The sequence below is a fragment of the Crinia signifera genome, chromosome 5 (genome assembly GCF_055691185.1).
Source record: "Crinia signifera chromosome 5, ASM5569118v1, whole genome shotgun sequence".
Classification (NCBI taxonomy): domain Eukaryota; kingdom Metazoa; phylum Chordata; class Amphibia; order Anura; family Myobatrachidae; genus Crinia; species Crinia signifera.
In genome coordinates this window covers 78248475-78264493 of record NC_139221.1, presented here as the reverse complement: position 1 = coordinate 78264493, position 16019 = coordinate 78248475, and the positions used below count along the sequence as shown (strand labels likewise).

The window sequence follows — 16019 nt, the reverse complement described above, 5'->3', positions numbered from 1 at the left end:
GGGGAATGAACCACTTTCCATAGTAGGAGACTATGGAAAGTGGTTCACTTATCTTGTAATACAGGGCATTGGCCGGCGATGATGCAGGAGTGTGCAACAGCGCTCACCACCCACCCATACACACTGACTAGGAGATTTTGAGCTCAACGCAGATCTAGACGGGAAAAGAGAGCTACTCTGAGCTCAAAATCGACCAATGTGTGTGGGCTTTAAAACAAAACAAAAAGGCACAAATGCACGTCATGCAAGAACATATGCACCACTAAGCAGGACACATCTACATTCATTTCAGATTCATTTGAGCATATGCAAAGCATATTGCGTCACAACACTTCGGTCTTGGGATTGATTCCCACCACGGCTCTATGAGGCGTTTAAAAATGCTCCGATGCTTGTGTGGGTTTCCTCTGGTTACTCATTGTGTGAATGGGTAATGAATTGAGGGGGAATAATAATATTTTTAATAATAAACAAAATCTACTTACACAATCTCCTTAGGGGGGGTACACACCAGAACGATTAGGGCTCAATTCCATCAATCTGGATCCAATTCCGACCGATTGGATGCAGATTGTATGTAGATTGGGCATGTTTAGGTCCAATTCCGATCCGATTCCAATCCGATGCGCGTCCCCGCTGTCGTTTGGTCGTTTTACAGATCCTACCTGCTGCAGTGAGGATCTGTAAAAGATCCATTCAACTGGATACAGACTCAGATCGGATTGGGATCAGATTGGATGCAGATCGTTAGCAGATTGTTAGCAGATTGTGTGCTCCAACAGATCGTGCGAAAATCACACAATCTGCTAACGATCTACTAACAATCAGGATCGTTCTGGTGTGTACCTGGCCTTAGACCAGTGGTTCCCAGACTGGGTGCTGGGCACTTGCAGTAATACCACGGGTCGGTGATCCAGTACCAAGCAAAATTAGTTATGGTCAAAGTAATAGACAAAACTACTGCTGCTGATTGCCAAAGATAAGATATGTGATTAAACAGAAGTGCAACCTTTCTCTCCAGCACATTACTAGTGTTCATTCTAGCACCCGCTATCTTTGAAAACCCATGCAGTTCCTCTTCCCTGCCTGGGGTGTCGCTGTCTGCTGTGGTGTTTCTAGCACAGGTCTGGTTTGCATACCAGTGCTGATATACAGACCACACTGTGCTAGAAGCACTACATCAGACAGTGACACCCCAGGCAGGGAAGAGGAACTGCATGGGTTTTCAAAGATAGCGGGTGCTAGAATGAACACTACATTACTATGCCTAACGGTGCCCATACACATATGAGATATGGCATGCCATCGCATGTGTCACCCGACGTGATGCGTGGGCCCGTCGGTCAAATCTTGCATCGATTGATATAATGTGCTGCACATAATATCTATTGCATTGCATGTGTGATCACATGTGGTTTTTAACCACATGCGATCACTCCCAATGCGATCTGTGGGAACGGTGTAGCAGAACAGACGGCGGGTGGTAGGAGGGCAGGCGGCGGACGTCAGGGGGGCTGGTGGTAGTCATCGGATAAGGCAGCAGAATTTGAAAAAAAAATACAAAAGACTGGGCGGCCCTTTTATTGGCCAACGTCTCTCATCAGTGGGCCATCCAGCTTGAAATGGTTTTTTTTCCTTCAAATTCTGCCACCACCCGCTGATTACCACCACACATCAGCCCTACTGCTGTCCGCCGCCAGCTCCGTCCTATAGCCCTCTTCCAGCACCCGATGTGTCATCGCAGGTGGTATGCCACATCAGGTGATGAGAAATTGCATTGAGATGTCGCATCGCATCCTATCGCACAAGTGTATGGGCACCATAAGCATTACAGATGAGCACAATTTACTTAACTTCATAGTCTTCGAAAAACTGTTGGCCTAGGGGTGCAATGAATGTAATGCAGCTACTCTAGTGCACTATAATTCAAGAAGCTTGGGAGTCCCTTCTTTATTCAGTTCTTGAAAATCCTGGAAATAATTATTTTACATATCTATATAAACATACGTGTTTAAATTATTGCAGCCTTAACAGAATCCACATGGTAATGAATGGCTTATTCATAGGTTAGGGTGTGGAACAGTCATTACACTGAACCAGATAAAGGGCAATATGTAACAGCATGCCATATTTTCACATTTAGAATGCACGGCTGCCACCCTTTTACACACCCATTACATTAACAGGTGTAATTAAATTCACTCATATGTATTTGATGAGTTTTCGGAAGGAGCAGGTTGTGCTCCTTCCGAAAACACTAAATTGTGCCACCATATGTACACGGCGGTGCTCCGTTGGCAGCAGGATTGACAACTTTAATAAGAGGGGACAGAGAGCATTGAAAGATGGGAACCAAATACGAGCAACAAAAAAGTTTAAAAGGTGTTCTCCTTGATCCATGCTGAGATAGATCTTTCACCAATTCCGTTTTTATTATAGACAACTCCTTGTGTCCAAGATCTCTCCTGCCTCCATCTTTCAGGCAATTTCAGGAGTATCTTTGCAGGCAGGGGGGGAATTGGCCCACTGGAATAGTCCGATAGTTTCGTCTAGGCTGGTCCCTTGACCTTTACTGCATGGCCGGCTGACATTGACTGCTGCCCTGGCCAACACAACTAGAGACAGCTGCTTTCATTCCGGGAATTACATTCCATGAGGAACGTAAACCGGAAGCTCCTAGCTTAACTGCACATGTTCCATGCTCTTGGGCCCTTCCTCATCTTCTGTCGCCTGTCTAACCTACTGTACAGTGGGGCTGTGCTGCTCTTAACTACTGCAGGGTGTGTGCCGAACCACGCAAGGAGGAGAGGTGTGTCTGCTGCCATCTAGGAGGGAGGAGTGGAACACGTCATTGTCGCACTCATGCAGGCTATCCGTGCTGTGTGAGCTGCTGTCAGTACTATCCATGGAAGGAGTGTTGAGTGTGACCCAGAAGCTGTGACCCAGAAGCATCATCTTATAAACAAGTCGTGGGAACTGGATTTGCCACCAATAATGTGCCCACGAATGTTCACTGGCAACAGCGTATGCATCTAATTTCATAAGCATCTCGTGTTGCATGGTGACCAGGTGAAACTCTATTGTGTGATAAAACTATTGCAGTTGCAGATATTTTGTTGGCTTTTTTTTTTCAGGGGTTTGGGGACAAATCAAAACATGAATATTTTTAGAAACTCTTAAAACACTCTGTGAAAGCATGATCATGAAATTAATTGCCATTGTGTGTGGTTTACTTTTTTCCATGTAAATAAATAAATATATATATTTATTTTTTCTCTCATGACATCTTTTAATAACTTTGTTTATGCAAAATTAATAAGTAATCACATAACCATGAACCTTGGTAAAATCAGATCATCACGCTCAAAGCCTACTTGATATTTAAGGCACATCATGCTGTACTTCACAGCACTGTAAAATTCTAACTGTGACCATACCTATACTCAAGAGATGGAGACATCATCTACACATACTGTGCTGCAAGCACAAAAATCATTCATACATTAGTACATACAAGTTAAGCAGGGGGTGCAGGCGGGAGGATGGAGAGGCTTCTGCAAGATGAGCCAGTCTGAAGTGGAGTTCAGATCATGGCTTCATATTCTACAAAGAAAAGGTTATATTTGACTATTTGTGTTAGTGACAGAGCCTGTATCTTGACATGTACCAAACAGGGCAATGGATATCACAAGACAAAACAGACAGTGGGCCAGATGCACTAAGCTTCAAAAGTGATAAAATGGAGAGTGATAAAAAACCAACCAATCAGCTCCTGTATGACATTTTTCAAACCCAGCCTGTGACATGGCAGGTACGAGCTGATTATCTGGCTGTTTATTACTCTCCATTTTATCACTTTTGAAGCTTAGTGCATCTGGCCCAGTAACTGGCCACCTCTGACATCACCAACTGTAATATTACTAAAATGACATGGTGCTCTGGGTTCCAGGTGGGGAGAAGCGGATGTTGGAAGAGTAATTGCAAAGAAAAAAAGCACAACCTCAACAGAAAGCAAATTAAAGGATAACAAAGTTTCTCAATATCAATCATGTCAGTAAACCCAGTTGTATACACAACTGGGAATTTGCCACACACGTATAAACCACTACCCTACCTTTAGCCCAATTTGCAGCCATATTCCACAAGTGTGTCCACAAGAAAGCAGTTTGTGAATTGGGCAAAACGAGGCAAAGATATCTATTTTCAGAACAGATCTGGCTATTTACGTTATATGCTATCAGACCAGATAATCCACACATGGGACTCCAACAGATCTGCCACCTGACATGAGGTTTAAGCCGGAATGTAAAAAGGTAATCAGCACATAATACACACACACACTGGGAACGGGCCGATGGCACCACCCCCTATCTCACTGTGAAGCAGATGCATTAAGCCTTAACAAGAGATAAATGCAAGGGTGATAAAGAGAGATAAATGTCCAGCCAATCACCTGCTAACTGCCATGTTACAGGCTGTGTTTACAAAAGGTCAGTAAGGAGCTGATTGGCTGGACGTTTATCTCTCTTTATAACCCTTGCATTTATCTCTTGTTAAGGCTTAATACATCTGCCCCAATGGCGGTAATCCCAGCATTGTGTAGCGGGAGCCCAATGACGGTATTTTGCATACACAGCCTCACTGCGCACCTTCAATGCAACCGTTAGCACATCTCCCATGCGCCGAGCCATTCCCCGAAGGAGGCAGACAAAAGATTGGCAAGCATAGATTCCTTTGTTGAATACAAATCCCCAAGCTGAACTAATGACCCTGAAATCATAGCTTCAACCATCCAATCTCTTCAAAGGTTCTATTGTCAGGTATAACCATATTAGATTATTAATTGTAGCACTCACAGCAGTATCAGTTTACCATTTTTCATAAATGTTCGGGCCTGTCGCAGTATTGCCAACAGCAACCAGATGCTTGGGGTAATACTACAATTTCTGTGCTGTTACCAGTACCCCAATGAAATATCATGGGTTGTTTCCTCAAATTAACAATTTACAGAGATTACACCTTTGACTGAGGAGCTTCTATGCAGAATAGCTCGCAGGTAAAATAAAATTTTATGTAGTAAAGCATTTAGTTAATGTACTATCACACTGCTACAACATGTGGAAATTAGGGTTTCTGATCCCAGGAGTACCAAAAACCTTACTTATCTCTACAATGTTTTATGCTTCATATAATAAACAGTATCAACACAAAAGTGGATTATAACATTATTGCACTGTACTGTATACTGGTTTAAATGGGAAAAACATTGGCATAAATGCAGTGTCTGTATCTGTCAGAAGACTTATTGTGTGTACGTACACATGGTAAGATTTGGCTTCCGATGTTCCCGATATAGTGAACATCGGAAGCCATATCGCATGCAAATCGCATGCTTTTTTAGGGCTTGCGAGCCCGATGTGCGCTCCTGTGTGAGCACATATCGGCAGCCAGATAGAGAGGGCAGGCAAGACTATATAGTGCAGATCTGCACTATATGGTCTAAATTGTGCCCCTCTAGCATGCCGTGAGATGCGAGTCCCGATGCAGGATCTGCCGTGTGTACACACCTTAAACCAGGCCATTTTTAAAGCAGATAAAAATCACCACCTAATTGGTGCTCCACAGCAGACTTATGCTGGGTACACACCAGGACGATCCTGTTCGTGAGCGGGTCGTTATAGTTACGTACGACTCGCTCACGAGCTGACGGAGCCGCCGACTGGCACAGAAAAGCCCCTGATGTGATTGCAATCGCGACCCGCACCCACTACAATGGTCGTTTCTGAGCCGGTAGGATCTCAGAAAAAACCTAACGACCCGCGGGGTTGCGTATCTGATCGGGATCACATCAAAAGGGCAGCGAAATGGCCCAAAACACGGACGATTTACATACATTCGGTCGAGATTGTATCTAAATTGTCTCGTTTTAGGCCATATTGTCCCGTTGTGTACCCCACATTACTAGCAACAGAGAGGGTTTATGAGAAGACCTTAAACTGTGATTTGGAAGATACCTTAAGAATGAACCCATATATGCATGTTCATCAAATATCCTGAAGTATCAATGTATACTAACAATCTAAAGAGAGGACATTGAAATGCAATTTATTGGAATGTGAAAGTTATCCATTGCTGGAAATTGGCAATATAATCCAATGTTCATTTTGACACTATTTTAAGACAAAAAGTACCTTCAGTTATAGTAATGCCGTGATTATCTCTATCCGAACAGGCACTAGTGGATCTACTACAAAAGCAGTATAATTACTTGACACTTTCAAATAGTTGCTGTAAATTTCCAACATGTAGCCCAGCCATCACTGCTGGAATAGGCATATTGCTAAAGCATTCGCGGGTGATTCTGGTTCACTCGCAAAGCACATTTGGTTTGCTAATGGACAAAACCATGTGCACTGCAGGTGGCGCTGATGTAACATGTGCAGAGAGAGTTAGATTTGGGTGGGGTTTTTACTTCAAACTGATATCTATACCGCAGTGTAAAAATAAAGCAGTCAGTATTTACCCTGCACAGAAACAAAATAACTCACCCAAAACTAACTATCTCTGCATGTTACATATGCTCCACCTTCAGTGCACATGGTTTTGTTAATTAAATAATGAGTTTGCTTTTGCGAGTGAACCAGAATCAGGCCCTCTGTCCAGTGCTTGTTTTACCAGGACAAACAAGAACCAAACACCCAATGGTTAATATACATACACACACACACAGTAAACCACCACACACCATTAAACATTTTCCATGAATAAACCACAAGCCATTAATACCCCTTTTATCCCAAAAACGCCGGGTCGCACCTGGTTTTTGATCCCCGCTTCAAGCCGGTGCGACCCGGCGTTTGCTCCCATTTACACCACTGCAGCATCCCACCCGGCCGCTTGGAGATGACGTCATCTCCAATCGCCGCAGCCGGGACCCAGAGCGCTGCACTGGGGGCAAGCCCAACACTAAGGTAAGCTGCTGGGCTGCCCCCAGCCCCCGTGCACCCCCCAGCCCTTGTTCGGGAGGTGAATTTATGCCGCACACAGGCATCCATTCACCTCCTCTGCTGCTGCTGCTGTCTGCAGGGTATAGCAGACAGCAGCGCAGGCTCTCTGTGCCCCCCCGTCCAACCTGCAGACGCTGCGGTCCGCAGGATGCATGTCGCTGACCAGGTTCTGATTCGGGGAACCGGGGTTTTGCGGCGGTGTAAAAGGGGTATAACTTAGTAACCAAAACACTTCTGGTTCCTAGGACATGAATACAAATACTAAACATAAAATAACCTAAGGGAGCACAGAGGAATTTGTTTTTAAAACACACGGATTTTCTTGAAGTTAGTGACATTCACCTGGATGCCAAGTCCAATCAAAGTGCCTAATTCAGACCTGATCGAATGACTGCTAATTTTCGGATCCCAGCTATCAAATACATACCCTCCAACTGTACCGATTTAGCCGGTACAGTACCGTTTTTTAACGGTCTGTACCGGCTAAAAACAAATGTACCGATTGTACCGATTACCGATGATTCTGGCAGCCACTCCACCAGTTTGCGGTGGCTGCGCTGGTCGGATCGGGCCCCGTGGCGGTGTAAAGATGAAATTCATGGCAGCACCCGTTCCCAGTGGTGCCTTGCATCTCCTGGCACCCAGCGCGCTTGGAGGCGCGTCATTAGGACCGGGTCCCGCAGGGCTGTCTATGTCCATGATGCGGAATAGGACGCCCGGCGCATGCGTCGTTTATATAAATCCTCTGGAAGCAAGAGGCTGTGCGATGCAGTCACAGTGCAGCAGCAGGGACGCGCCTGTGGCGGGATTCGGAGCCGCTGGATAAAGTGCAGCAGTGACAGGCTCAAATGAGCACAAACCTGGGTACACAAGTTATTTATACATTAAAAATGATTATTAACCTTTTGTTTTCAATGCCCAGTACACATTTGAAAAGTGGGTGTGACCACGCCCCGTTTGTCCATGGCCACGCCCCGTTTGCCCATGGCCACGCCCCTTTCCCAATGTGTACCGATTTCTGCCATTCCAATGTTGGAGGGTATGCAAATATGCCCTGCCCATCCAGCAATTAAAAATGAAGCAGGACAGCCATGTGCATGCCTAATATGGGCCGTACGCATGTGCAGTCTATCGATAATTGCTGGACTGCTAATTCGCAGCTGAGAAATCAGGTCCGAATTAGGCCCAATGTTTGTTTAAATGTCAAAAGAGGTCATTCGGAACGAGTAAAGAAAAATGGCCCTAATTGAATACCCATTGAGGTGTGTACACTGAGCATGGGAGCTTATAGCAAAGTAACTTATCTTTTTCCATTTGTTATATTAAATATAAGAATCAGATATATACTTTTGCTACAATAAATCTAAAATACATATTTCAATTCAAGCCCAGTTGTAATAAAAAAAAAAAAAATAATGAACATACTGTACAGGAGAATTCATACTTTAATCCAGCAAGCATAGCAATACACGAAACCTATAACATTTATACAGATCACCTGAAATGACATCCTCGGTTTGTGTCTAGTTCAATGCTAGTGTGATGTGTCAAATCTCAGTCCATTTTAAATATTTAGCAGAGCCGAGATTCTTAAATATTAAATGACTATCTTTATTCAGATGTCTTGGGTAGCAAATTTGACCGGGGCTTTAAGATAATATTTGGTTGTAACATATATTTTTATATGAACATCTCACACTGAGCTACTTAAACAGAGGCAAAAATGAAATTATATTATATGCTGTTTCTCCTGCTTTACTGTGGCATCCAGAATTACTTATGAGTCCAGGACATTATCCTGAGACAATGGTGTCAAACTCATAGTCCTCAAGCTGTTGTGAAACTACATGTCCCAGCATGCCCTGACAGTTTTAGCAATCAATTATATAAAATCTGTGGCAGGGCATGCTGGGATGTGTAGTTCCACAACAGCTGGAGGGTCAGGAGTTTGACACCATTGCTCTAAGGAAAGAAAACGTTTAGGTCAAATGGTCTGAAAGTCCACAATTCAGGGGCAAATTGAGCCCTAGCAGTGTTGGATTTGCAGCTAGGCAACAAAGGCAGCTGCTTAGGGCCCAGTGGGTTTTGGAGGGCCTGCTGGTGACCGCTGCAGTAAAGGGGCCCGCAGCAGGAATCAATACAATGAATGAGCCAGTTTGACACATTATATGTAGCCACTCACCCCAAAGACTGCTAAGCTGCAAGCCGGAAAAGGGAGAGGGAAGTGGAACAGTCAGGGGGCATGCCCTCCGGTTGCGGTTTGACCTCACTTCAATGCATTTGGCCTGGTAACAACAAACTGCAGCATCAACTGGTAGGAAGACCGCCCTGTTCATTCTGCCAGACTCAGTTGTCAGTGGGACAGATGTTTCAAGCTTGAAAAATTGATTAAATAAAGATTGATAAACAGCCAGCGAATCAGCTCTTAACTGCCATGTTACAGGCTGGGTTTGAAAAATCACAGGTAGGAGCTGATTGGCTGGCTGTTTATCACGCTCTAGTTTATCACTTTTTAAATCTTAATGCATCTGGCCTAGTGTGAGGAGCTGCTGCATGAGAAGGTTGGACGTCAGTAGTGAGGTTAAGGGGTGTACACACAGAGCGATCCTTCCAAGCGATTTTGACTACATAGTCAAAATTGCTTAGAAGGTTAGTAAAGATCTCTGTCAAGGTTAGACAAATCAGGCGATCTGCAATGAATACCAATTAAGTATGCTAATTCTAGCATAGTCAAAATCGCCCATAGCAAGTATGTGAATTCTAGCATAGTCAAAAATCACCCATAGACAAAACTGCTAAGTCAAAATCGCTGTTGTATCTAGTCAAGTCGCTTAGTCAAAAATCGCTGTTGTATCTAGTCAAATCGCTTAGTCAAAAATCGCTTAGTTAAAGTTGCTCACTAGCAAAAATCACTCCGTGTGTACAGCCCTTTAGGGTTACGTGACCCGAATGCTGGTTGAGCACAGGCGGTGGATGATTAGGGCAAAAGTAGAATCTGCAGGCAGGGCAGGGGGGGGGGGGGGGTCTTTCTGGCTGAACAATCAGTGCCTATGTGGGCCCGATGCGCTCCCTCTTTACTATCAGTGGAGGTAGGGCAAGGTGCCATCTTACCCCCGAGCCAGGTTCAGTTATGCAGCAATAGGGTCACCTGCAAGCTATACATACACCTGACAGCTGGGAAGGATTGTGTGTTTGTCTCCCAGCTGTCAGTGTCAGGCTGCTGCACAGTGCACACTCCTGTGTCCTGTCGTTAACCTGCATTGGAAGGTTCCGGCTATCGGGAGATCCGGGGCCAACATCAGGGAGGTACAGAAATTGCTTGATTTCCTTTAGGCTCTGCGGTAGTCCAGCCCGCAATTCTCTTCCTTCTCAAAGGTCTCCGTCCTTCTGGACCCTGCTGGGGTGCCAGACGGGGTCCCGACAGTCAAAACAGGCATTTACCAGACGTCGGGATCCCGACAGCCGGGTTCCTGACGGCCACTGGCTTTTTTCCCTCGCGGGGGTCCACGACCCCCATAGAGGGAGAATAGAATAGGTCGTTCGCGTATTGCTTCTGACCATGTTAAATGCCCCCCCAGACCCTGATTTTTAATTGTATACCCACCCTCATGGCTCATGACTATGCAAAATGGCCCCCCATTGTTAATGCCACCCCACTATCAACGCGAAGCGTGGCGAGCGCAGCGAGCCCGCGAGGGGCGGCGGTACGCATCCTACGACCTTTTCATACCCCCACTATCCACGTCGGCGTGTAGACGATTTCATTAAGTGTGGCGAGCGCAGCGAGCCACCGAGCCCGAAGCGTGGCGAGCGCAGCGTGCCCCGCGAGGGGCCGCGCATAACTTCACAGGCATACGCGTGCGCTCGCCACACTTTATAAAATCAACTACACGCCGACGTGGATAGTGGGGGTATAAAAAAGGTCGTAGGACGCGTACCGCCGCCGCTCGCCACGCTTCGGGTTGGCGTTGATAGTTAACAATGGGGGGGCATTTCACATACTCATAACCCATCGGGTGGGTATACAATTAAAAATCGGGTGTGGGGGGCCCATTTAACATGGAAATCAATGGGAAATCGCGTCCATCGCATGCCATTATAATGGCAAGCGATGCGACGCGATATTAAAATTGTATACACAGCCCCGGGAAAAGGCTGAAATCGGGTCCATCAAATGCCATCGCATACCTTAATTAGTGGCATGCGATTGGCTCCGTGATAATACACAAGTACCCATTTTTTTTAGGCTGATTGCAGCCGGCATCGATAGAGAACCTTGTCACGTTCACAGTTTTACCAATAAATGCTTAACTACAGAGGCGGAACTTCTCCCGTGCGGTGTATTCCGTCTGGATCAGACTGAAAGGGTATCGTCTTTCCGGGTGTGGTATGGGCGCTCCCGGCTTGCGGTCGTTTGGCACCCAACGTGTTTCGAGTGGTACTCTTTTTCCTTGAAAAAGAGTATCACTCGAAACGCATTGGGTACCAAACGACCCCATAATACGGAGCAGCAAGATAAACAGCGCAAGTGCACATACCCAAATTTTAACTACAACAAGTATCAGTATGCACCTGCTTCAGCCACGTGAACAATAAACAATGCAACCCATATCACATTGGAAACTGAACAATGTAATTGAACTCTATGATGTGGATGACCACAACTTGTCATCCCTATAAGATAATTTGTAAGAGCGGTCTAACAGTAACAGTACAGTATTGCCTAACACACAGCAGATTAGAATGAACTTCAGATTAGTTAAATATAGCTGGAGAGTTATGCTGTTTTGTCACAACATCTGAAGAGCCATTGTGTGTCCAGGTCTGTTCTACTACATTGATGGATAAAGATTAAAAATAATTATATTTGCCAAGAAACCCTCAAGATTCAAGAATAATCTGAAATAGTACAGGCCTTTGTTGTGCTCCTCTTCACCATAGGTAGACAAACGGAAAATGTGTGGGTGATGGTGATGCACTCAGTATGATTGATTCCTAGGCAAAAAAAGCACTGTCCACACACTTACGGATAATATTACAAAAGGCATTAAAGCACTTTTCACTTCAACCTATGTGATGTGAAAATACATTCACAGGGCACATTTTTCTGTGGAAATAAAATGATCACTAATGTGTTTATATCTAACTCATCTAGCAGAAGAAACAGGTAGGACAGATCGCAGTTGTAGCCCAATCAGAAAAATTATGAAAATAAGATCAAAACACTCCCAGGAACCTTTTAAAAAAATCAGAAGTGATAGTACTTTAATCAAAACGTATACTGTAAAACAAATGCTATGCTTAATCAAAGTTCAATATACGTTCTTTTACATGTGATTGTAAAGATCTCCCTATAAATTTGTAATCAGAAAACATGGAAGCAATGACCAAGGCTATAAGGGGTGTATGTCATACTTGCCTACCTGACCCTCTCCATGCGGGAGAAAATGCTCTGTTCCTGGACTTCCCTGGTAATGTATGATTGCCAGCACCTGTGGTGAGCTAGGTAATTGATAAGAAAGGTGTTTCACCACAGGTGATGGCAATACTACATTACCAGGGAAGTCCAGGTACAGAGCATTTTCACCCGCATGGAGAGAGTCAGGTAGGCAAGTATGGTATATGAGTGACATCACTACTATGCTGGCACTTGCATATGGCTTGCTGAAGTTGCCACAAATGAACAACAGTCCATGCCTGTCTGCCAGCATGTCTCCTGAGGCTTCCACGCTGCTGCCATTGCCATGATCCATGTGCTGTACAAACAGCATTTCCCGCTTTTCATGAACATGGGTGCAGCCATGTTCTTCCTTGTCACATGGTATTCCTCAGCCTATCCTGTGTGCCTCTCAGCAGTGCTAATTGCCCAACCGATCACCTCTCCTCTGCTACTATATAGTTGCTGGGTAAGTAAAACCAGTTGCCAGTGCTACTTATCAGATTGTGCTACCTGTATGGTGTTCTCTCTGTGGGCCAGATGCACTAAGCTTCAAAAGTGATAAAATGGAGAGTGATAACCAGCCAGCCAATCAGCTCCTACCCAGCATTTCACAGACTGTGTTTGAAAAAGGTCAGGCAGGAGCTGATTGGCTGGCTGTTTATCATTCTCCATTTTATCACTTTTGAAGCTTAGTGCATCTGGCCCTCTGTATCTAAGCTGCTTCCAGGTGCTGCTATCCATGGCGTTACATCCTGCTCCAGGAACCTCTCCCAGGTGCCGCTATCCAGGGCTTTCCATCCTGCTCCAGGACCTGCTCCCAGGTGTCGCGGCTTTCCATCCTGCTCCAGGACCTGAATATTCCAGCGTGCAACTTGCCTGGCTCCATCACCATTGGTTATCCTCCAGCTCAATCGGTGTTCCACCATCCAGCTCAATCGGTGATTCCACAGCACCATTGGTTTTCCGCACATAGATACTCATCATCAGCTCTATCGATGTTCCACCATCGATAACCTTCATCCAAGATTCTTCTTTGCCTCCAGCATTATCATCTGGACCCAATTCCCATGGCATTCCTTATGTCTTCAAGAGCCAGTACCACCTTGCTATTCTTCTTAAATTGCATTTCCTGAAAGCTGCATTATTATCTGTACTTTATCAGTTTTACTACACTGGACCATACCCCATTGGCATATAGTTATGCGTATGCCGAGAAGAAGCCCATTTCAAATACATATTTATAAAGTTCTATATAAACACATATACAAAAATACACAATTGATCCTCCTTCCTGCGTTCTATTACATATTATCTACAACCAATATTACTATGACTTGGAGCTTAGCTGATCCTCCTTAAGAGAACCCATAGGCAAGAGGTCGATCTTACAAGGTGTATCCTAATTTGAATCAAAATGGTGCTTTACTAGACAGTCTGTGTTGAAATTTTCCGACAGGGGAAATAACAGCACTCACATATTCAATGCTGCTGTTGCTGACATTATTGAAGGCTGTCAGAGCCGACTTTCTTTTAAAATTTGGATCTCTCTACAGATTTCCGACAATTTGTGGACTTTGCGACACTCAGTATATTGAATACCGACTGTCAGAATCCGAGATTGAATACATCCCACAGTGTGACAGCTACTTCTAAAGGGTGCATCTTGATAAAGAAGCCACACCGACTTTGAAACATTGGGACGCATCCAGTCGTCTGGTGCCTGTTTTTTCGAGTGCCGTCATCTACAAATACATATGGTATACAGCCTGGGGTCATCGATTTATCCTATAAGTGTTATACATTTGCCTGATTGGAGAGCTGCTCTACAGAAAAAAATGATAAATAAATAAAACACACACACAAACACACACACACACACAGCAAATAGATGGAGCTCTGATACCACTTTTTAGCTTGATCAAATGTTGCAGCTTTTTGTACAGTCCTAGACAGTACACAAACTTGTACCAAATGTGTTTACAGTATTGCCGACACAGATTCCAAAACAACAATGTTACTGGGGCAGTATGAGTGAGTAGACACAGCTTCACATCGAGAAAATGTGTTGGGTAATATCAATTTGCTACTTTTTGCGGTTATAGTATATTTAAAGCATTGAATTGTTTTGTTTTAACTTGGATTACAATATGTATGTTTTTATGTCAGTTGGTGTTTTATTAAAATATACGAACACTCATACCGCTTTCACACTGCCAAAATGTTTAAAAAAACTGTATTTTTAAACGATATTTAAAACGGGTCTGAGCCTTCACATTACAGTAGATTACCTTTTAAAATACCGTTTAAGTACCATACACATCAGGCAACCCGTTTAATCCTCTGAACACGTTTCAAGGCAGAATGCAGGGGACAGCCTATCACAGGTCTGTAATCTGTTGTTTTTACTAAATACCGTTTCAGAGACATTCTCACTGCATAAAAAAACGGCTCTGAAACGTGTAGGACTCTGCTTTTGAAATCAACTCTGGCGCTTTCCCACTGCAGCCTTAAATGTTTTGAAATGGGAAATAACGGCAATATACCGTTTAACAAGTGCGGTGTGAAAGGGGTATAAGTTTGCTAGATATTCAGGTGGAATCTTTTCAAAAGCAAACAGCTAAGCCATTATGTTTATTCTGGTACGGGTATACTTACAGCTATTTTTACACATTTTGGTTTGCACATTGTAGAGGTGGTGTAGTTTTGAATGAGAGCTTTGCTGTCCCACATGTGTGTATTTTCCTATGCACTTTATGACTATTTAAATTATGGGGGGGTATTCAATTAGGTTTGAGGTTTCTCCTAGGTGAAGATGAATAATTTTGAAGTTCGAAAAAGCAACTAATTAGCTGCAACACTTTGCTGACAAAATGGCATCTGTTTTCGCCGCTATTTTTTCACCACTTTTTTTTTCCCCGAAATTTTTTTTTCTGCAATTGAATTTCAGGGATTTAATTAGTGAATACCCTCCTATGTTTATTATTTAATTCACAACACATATACAAATACTGTAACACAATCTGTTTTTTTGTATATGTGATACAAACAGCCATTCACCATTCATCATTCACCAGCCATTAATGCGGTCTCAAGCAGTGGCGTAAGTTCGTCCATGACGCCCGGAGGCAAGATACAAGTTGGTGCCCCCCCCCATAGAGAGAGAGAGAGGGGTCATGTACTGTACAAAGAGAGAGGGGGTAAGAGGGAAGGTAAGGCAGAGAGAGAGAGGGGATGAGGGTGGTGACAGGTACCTTCCAGCTACATTTCCTTGGGCTGGCTGAGCTGCTGCTGGAGCGTCTCCTGATGGGGGTTCTTGTTTCTGGGTTCACCCTCCACTCCACTGCAGGGCCTGCGCAGAGGCTACAGCCTGGCCCTTTCTTGCGGGCTGCCGCAGACGAGCGGCAGGGGAGAGAGCGGAGGGGGCCGGCGGCTGGGATGATCGCGCAGCTTGGACGCCTGTCGGGAAGGCGCGGTGGGGATGCTTCTCTAGGGGTGGGAGTCTGGACTGACACCCGGCCCCTGTGACTCACGTGGGGCTCAGCCTGGCCGCTCCAGGACATCACATCAGGAAC

General features: G+C 44.6%; 1 protein-coding gene across 7 annotated transcripts in view; it reads right to left on the bottom strand.

Annotated features, from left to right (window-relative positions):
- Window positions 1-16019, bottom strand: part of ZNF521 (zinc finger protein 521) — a 315240-nt gene that overhangs the window by 288872 nt on the left and 10349 nt on the right. The gene's annotated exons all lie outside the window — the stretch shown is intronic.